Here is a 21,839-nt window from a genome sequence, read left to right as displayed (position 1 = left end):
ACTCGAAAGACTTTTTTTTTGAGTTCAGAGATTTAATCTCCTTTATAGAGGGGGTTAGATTCACCGCAACCACGTGATATATCTCCCAGATAGAGTCAGAGGCTTGTACACCACAGAAACAGACCCTTCGGCCCAACCTGTCCATGCTGTCCCAGATATCCTAACCTAATCTAGTCCCATTTGCCAGCACTCGGCCCATCTCCCTCTAAACCCTTCCTATTCATGCCCCCATCCACCTTTTCAATGCTGTCATTGTACCAGCCCCCACCACTTCCTCTGGCAGCTCATTCCATACACGTACCACCCTCTGGGTGAAAGAGTTGCCCCTTAGCTCCCTTTCCCCCCTCACCCTAAACCTATGCCCCTCTAGTTCTGGACTCCCCCACCCCAGGGGGAAAAGACTTTGTCTATTTATCCTATCCATGCCCCTCATGATTTTATAAACCTCTATAAGGTCACCCCTCAGCCTCCGACGCTCCGGGGAAAACAGCCCCAGCCTGTTCAGCCTCTCCCTGTAGCTCAGACCCTCCAACCCTGGCAACATCCTTGTAAATCTTTTCTGAACCCTTTCACGTTTCACAACATCTTTCCGATAGGAAGGAGACCAGAATTGCACACAATATTCCAACAGTGGCCTAACCAATGTCCTGTACAGCCGCAACATGACCTCCCAACTCCTGTACTCAATACTCTGACCGATAAAGGAAAGCATACCAAACGCTGCCTTCACTATCCTATCGACCTGCGACTCCACTTTCAAGGAGCTATGAACCTGCACTCCAAGGTCTCTTTGTCTATTTATCCTATCCATGCCCCTCACGATATTATCGACCTCTGACACTTCAGGGAAAAGACCATGCCAAATTGACTCTCGATGTATTAAAACTACGTGCCACTGGGTAAGAGTTGTCCGAGAGAATTCTCTGCTTCCGAAACCTTCCTTGGGTTTAGTGATGAGTGGCAAAGGATAGACTGTGGTCTGAGGTAACAGATGAGCAAGACGCACAATGACTGTTGATCAGGCATTATTCCAGGGACCTTAGGGAGCAGTACAAATCCAGCTGGTCCCTCTAAACGCTGGAGTCGAACTTAATCTGCAACTCTCAGTGTGCATCCGGTGAAAACCTGGAGCCAATGTTTTGGGAGCTTTAACAACTTCCCTCACACTGCAACATTCCCCACAACACCGTGTCCCAGACTCAGCCCAGGAGGTGAAGGACAGGATACCTCCAGTACACACGCGCCAACAGTATCCCACAGCACAGGAGGGGCCAAATGGCCTACCTCTGTTCCTACAGGGGGTGGGGTGGAGCTGATGGCCCAGTGGTACTATCGCTGGACTGTGAATGTCCTGGGGACTCCAGTTTGAATCTCGCCGCGGCAGATGGTGGGATTTGGGTTCCATTAAGATCGGGAATGAGAACTGTCGTAGTGGCCATGAATCTATTGTTGGAGAACTCCATCTGGGACACTAGTGTCCTTGAGGGAAGGAAACTGTCACCCGTGTTTGGTCTGGGCCTACGTGTGACTCCAGACCCACAGCAATGGGGTTGACTCTTAACTGCCCTCTGGGGCAATTAGGGACAGGCAATAAATGCTGGGCTAGCCAACCCTCATCCGAAGAATAAATGAAAAAACTAAATACGCTCCCTCCAACTCCAGCAGAGACAAGAGCACAGCAGTATGAGTCAGTCATTAAACTTTTCTTTCTGTATTTTGTTTGACAAGTCTCCTTCCATCGAAATAATAACGCCAACTTCAGACCAGTGTCCTCCCAGAGTGCGAGCAGCAACACGCACACAAACGGCCCGCCGAAAGACACCTTGTCAGCCTATCCAGGTAACGACACAGGCCGGGGACAAGAAAGATGTTTCCTCATCAATGGTCACAAAGTCAAAACATCGTGTAGCCTTCCAACAACGCGGCAGTACCTCAGCACTGACCCTCCGACAGGGCCCACTCGCTCAGCACTGACCCTCCGACAGTGCCCACTCCCTCAGCACTGACCCTCCGACAGTGCCCACTCGCTCAGCACTGACCCTCCGACAGTGCCCACTCGCTCAGCACTGACCCTCCGACAGTGCCCACTCCCTCAGCACTGACCCTCCGACAGTGCCCACTCCCTCAACACTGACCCTCCGACAGTGCCCACTCCCTCAGCACTGACCCTCCGACAGTGCCCACTCCCTCAGCACTGACCCTCCGACAGTGCCCACCCCCTCAGCACTGACCCTCCGACAGGGCCCACTCGCTCAGCACTGACCCTCCGACAGTGCCCACTCCCTCAGCACTGACCCTCCGACAGTGCCCACTCGCTCAGCACTGACCCTCCGACAGTGCCCACTTGCTCAGCACTGACCCTCCGACAGTGCCCACTCCCTCAGCACTGACCCTCCGGCAGTGCCCACTCCCTCAGCACTGACCCTCCGACAGTGCCCTCTCCCTCAGCACTGACCCTCCGACATTGCCCACTCCCTCAGCACTGACCCTCCGACAGTGCCCACTCCCTCAGCACTGACCCTCCGACAGTGCCCACTCCCTCAGCACTGACCCTCCGACAGTGCCCCCTCCCTCAGCACTGACCCTCCGACAGTGCCCACTCCCTCAGCACTGACCCTCCGACAGTGCCCACTCCCTCAGCACTGACCCTCCGACAGTGCCCCCTCCCTCAGCACTGACCCTCCGACATTGCCCACTCCCTCAGCACTGACCCTCCGACAGTGTTCACTCCCTCAGCACTGACCCTCCGACAGTGCCCACTCCCTCAGCACTGACCCTCCGACAGTGCCCCCTCCCTCAGCACTGACCCTCCGACAGTGCCCCACTCCCTCAGCACTGACCCTCCGACAGTTCGGTATTTCATGAAATTCGCGAAAAGGTGAGGTCTTGCTTCAGAACATTGTTTCCCTTTACCTTGTTGGTCATGTTGGAAAACATTAAGATTGATAAGTCCCCAGGGCCAGACCAGATTTATCGTCGGCTGTTCTGGGAAGCGAGAAAGGAGGTTGCTAAGCCGCTGGCGAGGATCTTTGCTTCCACACTCTCCACGGGAGTCATACCGGAGGATTGGAAGGAGGCGAATGTTGTTCCTCTTTTCAAGCAGGGGAATAGGGAAATCCCTGGCAATTACAGACCAGTCTGTGGTCAGCAAAGTTTTGGAAAGAATTCTGAGGGACAGGATTTATGACTATTTGGAAAAGCATCGTGTGATTAAAGGCAGTCAGCATGGCTTTGTGAGGGGCAGGTCATGCCTCACAAGTCTTATTGAGTTCTTTGAGGAGGTGACAAGACAGGTAGATGAAGGTCGAGCAGTGGATGTAGTGTATATGGACTTCAGCAAGGCATTTGATAAGGTTCTCCATGGTAGGCTCACTCATAAAGTCAGGAAGTATGGGATACAGGGAGATTTGGCTATCTGGATTCAGAATTGGTTGGCTGACAGAAGGCAGAGAGCGTTTGTAGATGGAAAGTATTCTGCCTGGAGGTCAGTGTTGAGTGAGGTCCCGCAGGGCTCTGTTCTTGGGCCTCTGCTCTTTGTAGTTTTTATAAATGACTTGGATGAGGAGGTTGAGGGGTGGGTTAGTAAATTTTCAGATGACACTAAGGTTGGAAGTGTTGTTGATAATATAGAGGGCTACTGCAGGCTGCAGCGTGACATTGACAGGATGCAGAGCTGGGCTGAGAAATGGCAGATGGAGTTCAATCTGGATAAATGGGAAGTGATGTATTTTGGAAGGTCGAACTCGAATACTGGATATAGGATTAAAGACAGGATTCTTGGCAGTGTGGAGGAACAGAGGGATCTGGGTGTGCAAGTACATAGATCCCTCAAAGTTGCCACCCAAGTGGATGGGGTTGTTAAGAAAGCATGTTGTGTTTTTGCTTTCATTAACAAGGGGATCGAGTTTAAGAGCTGTTACAGCTCTACAAGTCCCTGGTGAGGTCACACTTGGAATATTGTGTCCAGTTCTGGTCGCCCTACTATAGGAAAGATACGGAGGCTTTGGAGAGGGTGCAAAGAAGGTTTACCAGGATGCTGCCTGGACTGGAGGGCTTGCCTTGTGAAGAAAGGTTGAATAAGCTCAGACTTTTCTCTCCGGAGAGAAGGAGGGAGAGAGGAGACCTGATCGAGGTGTACAAGATAATAAGAGGCGTGGGTAGAGACAATAGCCAGAGACTTTTCCCCAGGGTAGGATGGACTGGTACGAGGAGTCAGAGTTTGAAGATATTAGGAGGAAGGTATAAAGGAAATGTCAGAGGTAGGTTCTTTACGCAGAGAGTTGTGAATGTATGGAATGCGTTGCCAGCGGTGGTGGGGGAAGCAGAGTCACTGGGAACATTTAAGAGACTGTTGGACATGAACGTGGAGAGCAGGGAGCTGAGGGGGGCGTAGGTTAAGTTACTATATTTTACATTAGGATTAAATCTCGGCACAGCATCGTGGGCCCAAGGGCCTGTTCTGTGCTGTCCTTCTCTATATTTTATGTTGCAACTTCGTTAATACCATTCCTGTTTCTCAACAGCTTTAGAACGAAGGGCTAATGCCCCGCTCAATCTCCGAGACAATTCTTCGGACAGTGATTACGATTTCTTCGACACCCACAGCCAACGAGTGTAGATCCACGGGCCCTCCTCCCGGGTAGGGTGAGTACGGACAGCTCCGAGACTTTGGAAAGGGCTGTGTTCGGAGTGAAACCGTGACCAACCCCTCACACGTAACGGATTTCCAGCCTTCACTCTTCCAGCGCTGGATGATCCCCATTCACTGTGTCCTCGTAGCCCGTGTTCACTCGGGGAGGAGGGGGAGGTGGGATCACACCCTTCAGGGTTGCCAACATCTCGATTGCCTTTCCCCGTCGCTTCGCTTCCCTCGGAAAAACGTTCCCAGCTTCTCGGACATCTCCCGTCTGCTGGTCCTCTGCTCGTTCTGTCTAGGAGAGCAGGACTCCTGTCCCATGGAGTCTGCTACGAGGCCAACTTCACCAGCGCCTTCCTTCAATGGATTGACCTCACTCAGGTTAATGGGTGGGAGACCCACGACACTGGAGCCTGAAGGCAAGGCCGCACTGAATCAGATTCAGCTCACTGACCCTCCGACAGGGCCCACTCCCTCAGCACTGACCCTCCGACAGGGCCCACTCCCTCAGCACTGACCCTCCGACAGGGCCCACTCCCTCAGCACTGACCCTCCGACAGTGCCCACTCCCTCAGCACTGACCCTCCGACAGTGCCCACTCCCTCAGCACTGACCCTCCGACAGTGCCCACTCCCTCAGCACTGACCCTCTGCCAGTGCGACGCTCCCTTGGCCCATCTCCCTCTAAACCCTTCCTATTCATGTCCCCATCCACCTTTTCAATGCTGTCATTGTACCAGCCCCCACCACTTCCTCTGGCAGCTCATTCCATACACGTACCACCCTCTGGGTGAAAAAGTTACCCCTTAGCTCCCTTTCCCCTCTCACCCTAAACCTATGCCCCTCTAGTTCTGGACTCCCCCACCCCAGGGGGAAAAGACTTTGTCTATTTACCCTATCCATGTCCCTCATGATTTTATAAACCTCTATAAGGTCACCCCTCAGCCTCCGATGCTCCTGTCTAAAGAGTGCTGACTATCTGGTGAGATCCACAGTCTGATGTGGGGACATGATCAGTTTACTTCCCTCAAGCACATTCGGAGGAGGCCACTCGATTCCTTGAACACGTCCCTCTCAACGTCGCTGCTCTGATTACCTGCCTCTGGTAACCTCCGTCCTGTGGCTTCTACTGTCCACCTCGTACTTTAGGGGTTTTGAGGAGGAGAATTCCAAAGATTCGATGAGGAAAGAATTCTCCGTATCTCCATTGTTAAGTGCGTGATTTGCCTTGTCTAGATTTTTCCCGCAAAAAGAAAGACCCTTTTCACATTTCCTCTGTCAGAACCTCTCAGGGCTTTCTGTGTTTCAATCAGTTTGATGACTCTCCTGCCCCTCGGATGCTGCCAGACCTGCTGTGCTTTTCCAGCACCACTCTAATCTATCCTACCTTTCAGCAGAGTCCAACACTGAGTCATCAGGCAGCCCCTCTTTCCAGTTCTTAGACTAATCAAGCTTCACGGAACAGCTTCGAATCCCAACACGATGGAAACAGGCCCTTCGGCCCAACAAGTCCACACCCAGCCTTACCCATTCCCCAACTCTATTAACCTACATTTACCCCTGACTAATCCACCCTAACCTGCACATCCCTGGGCACTATGGGACAATTCCCCATGGCCAATCCACCCTAACCTGCACATCCCTGGGCACTATGGGACAATTCCCCATGGCCAATCCACCCTAACCTGCACATCCCTGGGCACAATGGGACAATTCCCCATGGCCAATCCACCCTAACCTGCACATCCCTGGACACTATGGGACAATTCCCCATGACCAATCCACCCTAACCTGCACATCCCTGGGCACTATGGGACAATTTCCCATGGCCAATCCACCCTAACCTGCACATCCCTGGGCACAATGGGACAATTCCCCATGGCCAATCCACCCTAACCTGCACATCCCTGGACACTATGGGACAATTTCTCATGGCCAATCCACCCTAACTTGCACATCCCTGGGCACTATGGGATAATTCCCCATGGCCAATCCAGCCTAACCTGCACATCCCTGGACACTATGGGCACTTTATTAAGGCCAATCCACCCAAACCTGCACATCCCTGGGCACTATGGGACAATTTCCCATGGCCAATCCTCCCTAACCTGCACATCCCTGGACACTATGGGACAATTTCCCATGGCCAATCCCACCCTAACCTGCACATCCCTGGGCACTATGGGACAATTCCCCATGGCCAATCCCACCCTAACCTGCACATCCCTGGGCACTATGGGACAATTTCCCATGGCCAATCCCACCCTAACCTGCACATCTTTAGACTGTGGGAGGAAACCAGAACACCCAGAGGAAACCCATGCAGACACGGGGAATTGAACCCAGGCCCCTGGCGCTGGGAGGCAGCAGTGAGACACTGTGTTACTCTAGATACAGATGTGCAGGGGGATACCAGAATCCCAGGGCATGAATCGCAAAATAACCGGAGAGAGAGACACACACACAAAAAAACATCCAGACTCTTTTTGTTTTATGTATTCAGTCATGGTGTTCGGGAGCAGGCCAGACCCCCTCAAAACATTTGCAGAAAGTAGCCAGGAGCCTACCTTTGCTGGCCAGTTTAAGCGGGTTTACAGTGGATACTTCAGGAGTGATGCAGTTCCCCAACCTTTCCGTTTTACACAAAACAGAATTTATTTTTAAGATTGCCGAATGAAACGCAAACAGAAGAGAACAGAATACGGCATAACGTATCCTGTTCTGAAAACCCGACAGAGTGTTCCTGACTTAATGATGCTGTTCCAAATTCCTACAATTATCCCCCCCCCCCCACTTGGCAACAAAAAGGTAAAAATCAAAGACAGGTTCTGACAAGAGAGAGACCCATCAGCGTTGAACACCTTCTTCCCTGTTGCTGTTTCTTTGGGTCAGTCAACCTCAAATATGATTGCCTGCCTGCCAGACTGCTGAGCTGGGAGAACCACCCACTGGTTAGCACTGCTGCCTCACAGCACCTGAGACCCGGGTTCAATTCCTGCCTGTGTGGAGTTTGCACGTTCTCCCTGTGTCTGCGTGGGTTTCCTCCGGGTGCTCCGGTTTCATCCCACAGTCCAAAGATGTGCAGGTCAGGTGAATTGGCCATACTAAATTACCCGTAGTGTTAGGTAAGGGGTAGGTGTAGGGGTATGGGTGGGTTGCGCTTCGGCGGGGCGGTGTGGACTTGTTGGGCCGAAGGGCCTGTTTCCACACTGTAAGTAATCTAATCTAATTCACTCCCCTCTCATTGTACAAGTGTTTGTTTCAAAACGTAGAGGGTTGGAGGATCTGAGCTATAGGGCTATAGGCTGGGGCTGTTTTCCCTGGAGCGTCGGAGGCTGAGGGGTGACCTTATAGAGGTTTACAAAATCATGAGGGGCATGGATAGGTTAAATAGGCAAAGTCTTTTCCCTGGGAATGGGGAGTCCAGAACTAGAGGGGCATAGGTTTAGGGTGAGAGGGGAAAGATATAAGAGACCTAAGGGGCAACTTTTTCACGAAGAGGGTGGTACGTGTATGGAATGAGCTGTCAGAGGAAGTGGTGGAGGCTCATATAAATGCAACACATAAAAGGCATCTAGATGGGTTTATGAATAGGAAGAGTTTGGAGGGATATGGGCTGGGTGCTGGCAGGTGGGACTAGATTGGGTTGGGATATCTGGTTGGCATGGACGGGTTGGACCGAAGGGTCTGTTTCCATGCTGAACATCTCTCTGACTCTAAGTGGATCGATTCAGACATCTCGGAATCCATGCTTTTACAACCCCTCTGAAAAAAAAATCCAAGGACATCATAACCTTGTTGAGGGAACAGCATCATCACAATGGGATGTGGGCATCACTGACCAGATCAGCGTTTATTATCTGACCCTAATTGCCCCAGAGTAACCATATCGCTGTGAGTGTGGAGTCACATGGAGGCCAGACCAGGCAAGGTTGGCAGTTTCCTTCCCTGAAGGACATGAGTGAACCTGATGGGTTTTTCCGATAATGGATTTGTGGTGATCATTAGGTTCCTAATTCCAGATTTTTATTGAATTCAAATTCCACTGTATCCAGTGCTGAGAATTGAACCTGGGTCCCTGGAACATTATCTGAATTGAATTGAACTGGATTGAATTGAATTGGATTGGATTGGATTAGATTGGATTGGATTGGATTGGATTAGATTGGATTAGATTGGATTGGATTGGATTGGATTGGAGTGGATTGGATTAGAATACATTGGATTGGATTGGATTAGATTAGATTGGGTTGGATTGGATTGGATTGGATTGGATTGGATTGGATTAGATTAGATTACATTAGATTACATTGGATTGGATTGGATTGGATTGGATTGATTGTCACGTGTACCGAGACACGGTGAAAAGCTTTGTCTTGTGAGCACTACAGACCTATCACAGAGTTCTGTAACATCGATAAGTAAATAATAGGTAAACAGCAGCAAACACACAAACACAGGGACGGGAGAATGGCCAGAGTTTGTGAGTCCATTCAGTGGGTTAGAACCTGTTTCGAAACCGGCTGGTGGGTGTGTTCAGGATTCTGTACCTTCTCCCCAATGGGAGGGGTTGTAGAAAGATATTGCCAGGGTGGGATGGATCTTTGAGAATGCTGGCGGCCTTTCCCCGGACAGCAGGGCCTGGTAGATGGATTCTACAGACGGGAGGTTGGCCTTAGTGATTGTCCGGGCCGAGTTCACCCCTCTCTGTAACCGTCTCCAGTCTTTGAATGGTACAATAATCTGGATTAACAGTCCAGTGATTCTACCACTAGACCATCGCCTCTTCGTGGAAGGTACAACAAGGGACTGAATGGTCGGTTCCCAGGGAGCGCTGAGGGACAAAGAGACCTGGGTGAGCAAGTCCATAGACCCCTGAAGGTGTCAGCACAGGGAGACAGGGTGGGCTAGGAGGATACTGCCTTCATACAACAGCAGGTAGAATCGAGGAGCAATGAAGCATCGTTACTTTAGAAAACATTGGCTAAGCCCTTGGTTAAGTACTGTGTGCAGTTCCAGTCACCACACTATCGGGAAGGCATGATTACACAGGGGATTCACCAGGCTGTTGCATGGTCTGGGACCTCCCCATTAAGACTGGGATAGGCTGGGTTTGTGTTCCTTGGAGCAGAACAGGCTGGGGGGTGCTGAGCGATCCGACTAAGGGATACAGAGGCAGAGACAAGGGTAGATTGTGAGAATCTTCCTCCCCCCTCCACCCCATGGCAGATGTGCGTAAGACCAGAGGGCATCAGCGGAGGGTGAGGAGTCAGTGGTTCAGAGAGGATTGGACGAAAGGGTCTGTTCGTCCTGAGGGTGCTGGGAATAAGGAAGGTACTGCCTGTGAGGCTGGTGGAGACAGGTACTCACACAACAATTCAGAAACATCTGAAGGAGCGCTTAAAATTCCAGGGCATTGTGGGCTATGGACAAATAGGTCTAGCGTAGTTTGGTGTTTCTGGGTCAGCACGGACATAGTGGGCTGAAGGGCCTGAATCGGTGCTGAATCACTTTATGAGGAAGGTGAACAGGCCATTTGGCCCTGCTCCCCCATTCGATACGATCATTTCTGAGCATCCACCTCAGCCCCCTGTTCCTTCTTCCTCCCCCTTACCCTTTGATCCCTACAGCCCGAAGAACAAATCCAACCTCTGCAACTCACTCCCAAATAGCCCACCCCCATATCCTTAGACTGTGACACCCCCACCCACCCCGGCTCTGGTTACGAACACCCCTAATGTTGTTGGGAATGTCCTTCCTGTCTTTAACCTGACTGGCCCGAATATGGATGTATTGGTTTCGGGAACAGTGAGTAATGAAGGAAGCTAATCATGTGTCATTGTTTATTACAAAGGGGGAATCGAATTTAAAAGCAAGAAGGTTATGCATTGTACAGTTCACTGAATGTACAAGGATGTTGTAATTGTCCCTTAGTGCCAAGGGATGTGCAGGTTAGGGTGGATTGACCATGGGAAATTGTCCCATAGTGTCCAGGGATGTGCAGGTTAGGGTGGATTGGCCATGGGAAATTGTCCCATAGTGTCCAGGGATGTGCAGGTTAGGGTGGATTGACCATGGGAAATTGTCCCTTAGTGCCAAGGGATGTGCAGGTTAGGGTGGATTGACCATGGGAAATTGTCCCATAGTGCCCAGGGATGTGCAGGTGAGGGTGGATTGACCATGGGAAATTTTCCAATAGTGCCCAGGGATGTGCAGGTTAGGGTGGGATTGGCCATGGGAAATTGTCCCACAGTGTCCAGGGATGTGCAGGTTAGGGTGGGATTGGCCATGGGAAATTGTCCCATAGTGTCCAGGGATGTGTAGGTTAGGGTGGGATTGGCCATGGGAAATTGTCCCATAGTGCCCAGGGATGTGCAGGTTAGGGTGGGATTGGCCATGGGAAATTGTCCCATAGTGTCCAGGGATGTGTAGGTTAGGGTGGATTGACCATGGGAAATTGTCCCATAGTGCCCTGGGATGTGCAGGTTAGGGTGGATTGACCATGGGGAATTGTCCCATAGTGTCCCTGGGATGTGCAGGTTAGGGTGCATTGACCATGGGGAATTGTCCCATAGTGTCCCAGGGATGTGCAGGTTAGGGTGGATTGGTCATGGGAAATTGTCCCATAGTGTCCAGGGATGTGCAGGTTAGGGTGGATTGGCCATGGGAAATTGTCCCATAGTGTCCCAGGGATGTGCAGGTTAGTGTGGGATTGACCATGGGGAATTGTCCCATAGTGCCCAGGGATGTGCAGGTTAGTGTGGGATTGACCATGGGGAATTGTCCCATAGTGCCCAGGGATGTACAGGTTAGGGTGGGATTGGCCATGGGAAATTGTCCCATAGTGCCCAGGGATGTGCAGGTTAGTGTGGGATTGACCATGGGGAATTGTCCCATAGTGCCCAGGGATGTACAGGTTAGTGTGGGATTGACCATGGGGAATTGTCCCATAGTGCCCAAGGATGTGTAGGTTAGGGTGGGATTGGCCATGGGAAATTGTCCCATAGTGCCCAGGGATGTGCAGGTTAGGGTGGGATTGACTATGAGGAATTGTCCCATAGTGTCCCTGGGATGTGCAGGTTAGGGTGCATTGACCATGGGGAATTGTCCCATAGTGTCCCAGGGATGTGCAGGTTAGGGTGGATTGGTCATGGGAAATTGTCCCATAGTGTCCAGGGATGTGCAGGTTAGTGTGGGATTGACCATGGGGAATTGTCCCATAGTGCCCAGGGATGTACAGGTTAGTGTGGGATTGACCATGGGGAATTGTCCCATAGTGCCCAAGGATGTGTAGGTTAGGGTGGGATTGGCCATGGGAAATTGTCCCATAGTGCCCAGGGATGTGCAGGTTAGGGTGGGATTGACCATGGGGAATTGTCCCATAGTGCCCAGGGATGTACAGGTTAGTGTGGGATTGACCATGGGGAATTGTCCCGTTGTGCCCAGGGATGTGCAGGTTAGGGTGGGATTGGCCTTGGGGAATTGTCCCATAGTGTCCCAGGGATGTGCAGGTTAGTGTGGGATTGACCATGGGAAATTGTCCCGTTGTGCCCAGGGATGTGCAGGTTAGGGTGGGATTGGCCTTGGGGAATGCAGGGTTGCAGCGATCGGATGGGGAAGTGGACCCGGGTGGGATGTTTTTCTGAGGTCCGGTGTGTGGCCTCGATGGGCCGAATGGCCCGTCGGGAGTCTGGATCTCAGACCTCAGTGACCTCACTCGGGTTAGCTCAGACGGTTCTCTTTTTCATTCCTGCTGCCCCCAGTGGGCACTTTTGCACTCACCGCCAAAATCCACTCCCTTCCCCACCCCTTCATTCACCTCCCCTTCCTTTATCGCTGTCTTCTCTCGCCCCTCTCTGCTGCAGGCACGGGGAGCCGGGAGAAAGTTCCAGAGAGGCTTTCAAGCTGAGAGGACCGAATCGCCTGGGGGAGTTACCCTGGACGTCGAACGGGGTTGGGGGTGGGGAAGGGGCGTGCACTGACCCTGATCGCCCGAGACACGGCTGGACACACCGGGTCGATTTTAAGACAGACTGGTCTCGCGCCCCCCCCCCCCACCCACCTTCCCATCGATTTGCACGCCCTCCCAAGACCCCCACCCCGTGCCCGAGCTGGCTATGGCACAATGTCGGCGCCAAAGACGTAACTTCGGAGGGGAAGGCTTCCCTGGCGCGTTCTCCGAGCCTCCCTCATCGAAGCAGGAGGAACACCCCAACAACTTGCCCATCCCTCGTCCCTTTCAGTTCCCCGACTGGCTCGCTGCAGAAGCAGCTGGATGCGGTGGGCCAAATCTCCGAACACTGTTTGATCCGATGTCCGTGAGTAATCCGAAACCGAACTGAGCAGTGACTTCCGCCGTCTGGGCTGACTCTCACCGGGCAGACTCTGAATGAACAAATTCTCTCTCTCTCTCTTTCTGTTTTTAACTGATGTGAATGAACTTGAATTAATGCTCACGCTACCTCTGGAAGATGATTGCATTTCGGAAGACTCTTTTCTGTTTGTTGAGGCAATGCAGTTGGCAGACGGTTTTCATTTGGTTTGGTTGGGCTGGGGCAGAGTCCATTGGCCGGGAGGCCGTTATCTTGAACGGTTTAGATTCCCCACAGTGTGGAAACAGGCCCTTCGGCCCAACAGGTCCACACCGACCCTCCACAGAGAAATCCACCCAGACCCATTCCCCTCTGACTAATGCACCTAACACTATAGAACAAGTTCCCATGGCCAGTCCACCCTAACCTGCACATCCCAGGGCACTATGGGACAATTTCCCATGGCCAATCCACCCTAACCTGCACATCCCTGGGCACTATGGGACAATTTCCCATGGCCAATCCCACCCTAACCTACACATCCCTGGGCACTATGGGACAATTTCCCATGGCCAATCCCACCCTAACCTACACATCCCTGGGCACTATGGGACAATTTCCCATGGCCAATCCACCCTAACCTGCACATCCCTGGGCACTATGGGACAATTTCCCATGGCCAATCCCACCCTAACCTGCACATCCCTGGACACTATGGGACAATTTCCCATGGCCAATCCCACCCTAACCTGCACATCCCTGAGCACTATGGGACAATTTCCCATGGTCAATCCATCCTAACCTGCACATCCCTGGGCACGATGAGACAATTTCCCATGACCAATCCACCCTAACCTGCACATCCCTGGGCACTATGGGACAATTTCCCATGGCCAATCCACCCTAACCTGCACATCCCTGGGCACATGGATTGGCCATGGGAAATGCAATGATAGATTGGGGGTGGGGCCTGGGTGGAATGCCCTCCCATGGATTCCCATCATACATGACGTTCCATCGCAGACAGGGAGGTCTCTCTGGGTGTGTCTGTGGCTGGCTGTACAGACTTCGCCGGGCTGTGATACACCTGAGGTGGAAGGCGGTTGAGAAGGGGGTTGGATCGTGGGGGGAGTTTGACGTGAGGTCCACACTTCCACCCGGCTTCCATTCCTTCCCCACTTTGGAAGATCACGGCTCAGCGATTCCCCGAGTTCGGCAGGAATGCTGCATTCCCCCATTCGGCCGCGTGGATATCCCCTGAGGGATTCTAATGATTTCTTCACCTTCTCCTGTCTTGGGTGTGGGGCAGGCCACAGTCTGGCTGGACCAATGGGTCAAAGATGCAGTGTTACCCCTCCTTGCTTCAAGAGACCCCCCCCTCACCCCCCACCTCTCCCGACAGGATGGACTGTGGGGGATCTGTGGAAGCCCTTTCCTAGCTGGCATCCCCTGCAGACACGGGGGGTCATTCGTAAGTGAGGTGACCCACGTGGCAGGTGAGCAAGTGGGTGGTCTCGATGGGAATGAAGACGGACGATGCGCTTGTGAAGATACGGAGGTCCTCCTGGTCTCGAGATCCGTCCAAAGATTCATCCGAATGCGGTCAGCCTCGGTTTGATTAAATATGGCAGCCTGACACAATTCTGTCCAGCAACACAGAGGTTAAAAGTCCTGTGCTCCCTGGCGAAATTGCGCAGATACAATTGAGCAAGAAGCAATTCTCAGGACAGCGTTGATTACAACAAAAGACCAAGCAACTATAATGCGATTGACAACAGGCTAATCCAATGATATTCCCTGGGATAGTCTTGTTTTACGTAAATTGTCATCTCATGGGAACAGTTCAAGGTTAGTTCAATTAATGCTTCACAATTCATTTGATGAAAACTCCACTGTTTGCGATTCAGCTAATTCAGCAAAGCCGCAGTCTGGGCGACAAAGTCAAATCATAAGTTGAAGCCATTTTGTTGCGTTGTTATAAACTGGAAAGGCCATTTCATTGTTCATAAAAACCGACATATGTTCGTTGCTTCTGACAACAGACTAAGTCCACCTTTTAAATCCCCACTTGTTGCAGGGGATAGGGCAGGCAATTGGAAATGATGGCTTCACTCCAGGGCCGGGCTAGCATCGACACAAAGGGCCAAATGGCCTCCTGCTGTGCTGTCAAGATTCCCTGGATGGAGGTGGGTGTGGGGCCTACACATCGGCTGGACTTGTTTCACCAGCTGGACTGAAAATACTGTTAGAAATAGCTCACGTTTGGTGTTCGCCACGTTTATTATTTCAGGTTGTGCGTGTACACAATTGTGTTTTTCAGATTCTTCAATAAAGACTTTTTTAACTCTGAAGGAAAACACGCCGCGTTTGTGTTCTGCCTTGGTTTCAGACAGCCCACACAAAGACGGTTTGAATCATAGAATCCCTGCAACGTGGAAACAGGCCCTTCGGCCCAACCAGTCCACACTGACCCTCCGAACTATGACCCACCCGGACCCATTCCCCCTCCCCTATTACTCGACGTTTACCCCTGACTAATCCACCCTAACCTACACATCCCTGGGCACTATGGGACAATTTCCCATGGCCAATCCACCCTAACCCACACATCCCTGGACACTATGGGACAATTTCCCATGGCCAATCCACCCTAACCTACACATCCCTGGGCACTATGGGACAATTTCCCATGGCCAATCCACCCTAACCTGCACATCCCTGGGCACTATGGGACAATTTCCCATGGCCAATCCACCCTAACCTGCACATCCCTGGACACTATGGGAAATTTCCCATGGCCAATCCACCCTAACCTGCACATCCCTGGACACTATGGGACAATTTCCCATGGCCAATCCCACCCTAACCTGCTCATCCCTGGGCACAATGGGACAATTTCCCATGGCCAATCCACCCTAACCTACACATCCCTGGGCACTATGGGACAATTTCCCATGGCCAATCCACCCTAACCTGCACATCCCTGGGCACTATGGGACAATTTCCCATGGCCAATCCACCCTAACCTGCACATCCCTGGACACTATGGGAAATTTCCCATGGCCAATCCACCCTAACCTACACATCCCTGGGCACTATGGGACAATTTCCCATGGCCAATCCACCCTAACCTACACGTCCCTGGACACTATGGGACAATTTCCCATGGTCAATCCCACCCTAACCTGCACATCCCTGGGCACGATAGGACAATTTCCCATGGCCAATCCACCCGAACCTACACATCCCTGGGCACTATGGGACAATTTCCCATGGCCAATCCACCCTAACCTACACATCCCTGGGCACTATGGGACAATTTAGCATGGCCAATCCACCCTAACCTGCACATCCCTGGGCACTATGGGACAATTCCCCATGGCCAATCCACCCTAACCTGCACATCCCTGAGCACTATGGGACAATTTCCCATGGCCAACCCATCCTAACCTGCACACCCCTGGGCACTATGGGACAATTTTCCATGGCCAATCCACCCTAACCTGCACATCCCTGGACACTATGGGACAATTTTCCATGGCCAATCCACCCTAACCTGCACATCCCTGGGTGCTATGGGACAATTTCCCTTGGGCAATCCACCCTAACCTGCACATCCCTGGGACACCACGGGACAATTTCCCATGACCAATCCACCCTAACCTGCACATCCCTATGCACGATGGGACAATTTCCCATGGCCAATCCCACCCTAACCTGCACATCCCTGGGCACTATGGGACAATTTCCCATGGTCAATCCACCCTAACCTGCACATCCCTGGGCACTATGGGACAATTTCCCATGACCAATCCACCCTAACCTGCACATCCCTGGGCACTATGGGACAATTTCCCATGGCCAATCCCACCCTAACCTACACACCTTTGGACTGTGGCAGGGAACCGGTGCACCTGGAGGAAAACCCACGCAGACACGGTGGTGTGGGGGGGGGGGAGGTGAGAATGTGCAAACTTCACACAGACCGTCGTCTGGGGGTGGAATCGAACCGTGGTCTCTGGTGCTGGGAGGCTGCAGCGTTAAACACTGAGACACCAGGCTGCCTTTTCCTCAACTCGTTGACTGGTAGGGAATCTCAATATTTATTGCCCCATTGCTCGTTGCCCTCATTGAGAGTGTGGGGCTGAGCTGCTTTCTTGAACCACTGCAGTACAGGTGCTGTCGGGAAGACCCAACAATATCCCTGAGCAAGGGAATTCCTGATTGTTGACTCAGCAACCCTGAAGGAATGACAATAAATTGCAAAGCTTTATTAACTCGCGCCGAATGGGTCAGTTTACTGGTGAGCAAATATTCTGGATAATCAAGAGGTACACACAATCGCAGTAAATCGTGACTGAGTTCTTGACTCGATGGGCCGAATGGCCTAATTCCCGCTCCTTTGTCTAATGGCCTGGGTGAACATCAACGTATCCCTCAGAAAAGAAAATCCAGGGAGAAGCATCAACACACTTCCGAACATCCACGTAAAAACACACAGTAAGTCAGGAAAATGGAACCTGCGAGGGTATGCACATTGCTGTTCTAGTTTATTTACACATAAATACTTCCGGCCGTTGCCAGAGGTTGTGATTGTTGGAGGTAGGTGTTTTATTTTTGGTGATTTGTCAGGTGGTGGTTAAAACAACGTTGCCTATCATTTCCGAGTCGGGACGGTGAGGGGCTCGGAGGGGAACTTGCAGGGGCGGGGGTGGTGTATCTGCTGCCCCCTTGTCCTTCCAGATGTCATCGCAAACAAATATTTGGGGCACGTTTTGAATTTAATTGTTCGAGATGGGTGTGCCCTCTTGAATTGCTGCAAGGTTGGAGTGTGGGTAGGACTACGGTACTCTGATTACTGGAGTTTTGGTTAGATTAGATTCCCTACAGTGTGGAAACAGGCCCTTCGGCCCACCCAGTCCTCTGAAGAATAACCCACCCAGACCCATTTCACTCTGACTAATGCACTTAAACACTATGGGACAATTACTCATGGCCAATCCACCCTAATCTGCACATCCCTGGGCACTATGGGACAATTCCCCATGGCCAATCCACCCTAACCTGCACATTCCTGGGCACTATGGGACAATTCCCCATGGCCAATCCACCCTAACCTGCACATCCCTGGACACTATGGGCACTTTATCAAGGCCAATCCCACCCTAACCTGCACATCCCTGGGCACTATGGGACAATTCCCCATGGCCAATCCACCCTAACCTGCACATTCCTGGGCACTATGGGACAATTCCCCATGGCCAATCCACCCTAACCTGCACATCCCTGGACACTATGGGCACTTTATCAAGGCCAATCCCACCCTAACCTGCACATCCCTGGGCACTATGGGACAATTTCCCATGGCCAATCCACCCTAACCTGCACATCCCTGGGCACTATGGGACAATTTCCCCTGGACAATCCCACCCTAACCTGCACATCCCTGGGCACTATGGTACAATTTCCCCTGGCCAATCCCACCCTAACCTGCACATCCCTGGGCACTATGGGACAATTTCCCATGGACAATCCACCCTAACCTGCACATCCCTGGGCACTATGGGACAATTACCCATGGCTAATCCACCCTAACCTCCACATCCCTGGGCACTATGGGACAATTTCCCATGGCCAATCCACCCTAACCTCCACATCCCTGGGGCACTATGGGACAATTACCCATGGCTAATCCACCCTAACCTCCACATCCCTGGGCACTATGGGACAATTTCCCATGGCCAATCCACCCTAACCTCCACATCCCTGGGCACCATGGGACAATTTCCCATGGCTAATCCACCCGGACCCGCACATCCCTGGGCACCATGGGACAATTTCCCATGGCCAATCTACCCTAACCTGCACATCCCTGGGACACTATGGGACAATTCCCCATGGCCAATCCACACTGACCTGCACATCCCTTGGCACTATGGACTGTGGGAGTAAAGCAGAGCACCTGGAGGAAACTCACCCAGACACCGGGGAGGCAGCGGGGAGGAGGGGGGGGGAAGAATGTGCAAACCCCACACGGACAGTCACCCCCGAGGGTGGGAATGAACCCAGGTCCATGGCGGTGGGAGGCAGCCGTACTGAGCCACTGTGTCCCCCTATCATGTCCCAGTGGCAATTGTAAAAAATAAAGTCCTAAGTTGGTCCGAATGAAAAAGCAAGGATATGCAACCACTTGGAATCAAAGGCACTATTTTAATTTATTCTCTTGGGAGATGTGATCTTCTGTTCGAGGGACTGGTTAATGCCCATCTCTAAGGCACTTATGAGTCCACCCTATTGCTGTGGGTCTGGAGTCATATTTCGGCCAGACCAGGGAAGGAAAGAAGTTACCTTCCTGGACGGACATTCCTCAACAACTGGCCCATTTCCCAATAATTGCAATGGATCCATGGTCAGCTTGAGAGTCTTCATTCCAGATTCTTTATTAAATTTGATTTAAACGTTAGGCCGTTTATGAGCTCAACGACATGAATTAAGAGTACCTGCTCAAGTTGGACAGCACAGTGGCTCAGTGGTTAACAGAGCTACCTCCCAGCGCCAGGGGCACGGGCTCAATCCCACGCACGGTGGGGAGGCGGGGGGGGGGGGGGGGGGGGTCACTGTGTGCTGATTGCACATTCCCCCCCCCCCCCCCCCCCCCCCCAGCCCCATGTCTGCATGGGATTCCTCCGGGTGCTCCGGCTTCCTCCCACAATCCAAAGATTTGTAGTTTAGGGTGGATTGGCCATGGGGAAATTGTCACATAGTGGTCATGCTAAATTGCCCGTAATGTTCAGGGATGTATAATTTAGATGCATTACTTAGGGGTAAATGCAGAGTAATTGGTGGGCCTACTACCTCAGCACTGACCCTCCGACAGTGCCCACTACCTCAGCACTGACCCTCCGACAGTGCCCACTCCCTCAGCACTGACCCTCCGACAGTGCCCACTACCTCAGCACTGACCCTCTGACAGGGCCCACTCCCTCAGCACTGACCCTCCGACAGTGCTCACTCCCTCAGCACTGACCTTCCGACAGTGCGACACTCCCTCAGCACTGACCCTCTGACAGTGCCCACTCGCTCAGCATTGACCCTCGGACAGTGCTGCACTCCCTCAGCACTGACCCTCCGACAGTGCCCACACCCTCAGCACTGACCCTCCGACAGTGCCCACTCCCTCAGCTCTGACCCTTCGACAGTGCCCACTCCCTCAGCACTGACCCTCCGACAGTGCAGCACTCCCTCAGCACTGACCCTCCGTCGGTGCCCACTCCCTCAGCACTGACCCTCCGACAGCGCCCACTCCCTCAGCACTGACCTGTCAATGGTGCGGCACTCCCTCAGCACTCACCCTCTGACAGTGCCCACTCCGTCAGCACTGACCCTCCAACAGTGCGACACTCCCTCAGAACTGACCCTCCGACAGTGTTGCACTCCCTCAGCACTGACCATCCAACAGTGCCCACTCCCTCAGCATTGACCCTCTGATAGTGCGGCACTCCCTCAGCAGTGTCACGTCAACAGAGCCCACTCCCTCAGCACTAACCCTCCGATAGAGCCCGTTCCCTCAGCACTGACCCTCCAGCAGTGCCCACTCCCTCAGTACTGACCCTCTGACAGGGTCCACTCCCTCAGCACTGACCCTCCGACAGGGCCCACTCCCTCAGCACTGACCCTCCGACAGTGCCCTCTCCCTCAGCACTGACCCTCCGACAGTGTCCACTCCCTCAGCACTGACCCTCCGACAGTGCTCGCTCCCGCAGCACAGATCCTCCGACAGTGCGGCACTCCCTCAGCACTGACCCTCCGACAGTGCCCACTCCCTCAGCACTGACCCTCCGACAGTGCCCACTCCCTCAGCACTGACCCTTCGACAGTGCCCACTCCCTCAGCACTGACCCTCCGACAGTGCCCACTCCCTCAGTACTGACCCTCTGACAGGGTCCACTCCCTCAGCACTGACCCTCCGACAGGGCCCACTCCCTCAGCACTGACCCTCCGACAGTGCTCGCTCCCGCAGCACAGATCCTCCGACAGTGCGGCACTCCCTCAGCACTGACCCTCCGACAGGGCCCACTCCCTCAGCACTGACCCTCCGACAGTGCCCACTCCCTCAGCACTGACCCTTCGACAGTGCCCACTCCCTCAGCACTGACCCTCCGACAGTGCCCACTCCCTCAGCACTGACCCTCCGTCGGTGCCCACTCCCTCAGCACTGACCCTCCGACAGTGCCCACTCCCTCAGCACTGACCCTCCGACAGCGCCCACTCCGTCAGCACTGACCCTCCGACAGTGCCCACTCCCTCAGCACTGACCCTCCGACAGTGCCCACTCCCTCAGCGCTGACCCTCCGACAGTGCCCACTCCCTCAGCACTGACCCTCCGACAGTGCAGCACTCCCTCAGCACTGACCCTCCGACAGTGCCCACTCCCTCAGCACTGACCCTCCGACAGTGCCCACTCCCTCAGCTCTGACCCTTTGACAGTGCCCACTCCCTCAGCACTGACCCTCCGACAGTGCCCACTCCCTCAGCACTGACCCTCCGACAGCGCCCACTCCCTCAGCACTGACCCTCCGACAGCGCCCACTCCCTCAGCACTGACCCTCCGACAGTGCCCACTCCCTCAGCACTGACCCTCCGACAGTGCCCACTCCCTCAGCGCTGACCCTCCGACAGTGCCCACTCCCTCAGTACTGACCCTCTGACAGGGTACACTCCCTCAGCACTGACCCTCCGACAGTGCCCACTCCCTCAGCACTGACCCTCCGACAGTGCCCACTCCCTCAGCACTGACCCTTCGACAGTGCCCACTCCCTCAGCGCTGACCCTCCGACAGTGCCCACTCCCTCAGTACTGACCCTCTGACAGGGTCCACTCCCTCAGCACTGA

General features: G+C 53.1%; 1 long non-coding RNA gene across 1 annotated transcript; it reads left to right on the top strand.

Moving 5' to 3' along the window:
• The first annotated feature begins 1,732 nt into the window (after positions 1–1,732).
• LOC140468436 (uncharacterized) lies at positions 1,733–12,564 on the top strand. Its single transcript, XR_011955646.1, has 3 exons — positions 1,733–1,839; positions 4,524–4,644; positions 12,501–12,564. It is a non-coding gene; the product is annotated as an uncharacterized lncRNA (long non-coding RNA).
• The last annotated feature ends 9,275 nt before the right edge of the window (positions 12,565–21,839 follow it).

The sequence above is a fragment of the Chiloscyllium punctatum genome, chromosome 47 (genome assembly GCF_047496795.1).
Source record: "Chiloscyllium punctatum isolate Juve2018m chromosome 47, sChiPun1.3, whole genome shotgun sequence".
Lineage (NCBI taxonomy): Eukaryota > Metazoa > Chordata > Chondrichthyes > Orectolobiformes > Hemiscylliidae > Chiloscyllium > Chiloscyllium punctatum.
Note: the sequence above shows the minus strand (reverse complement) of the source record. Positions and strands in the feature narration are given on the sequence as shown.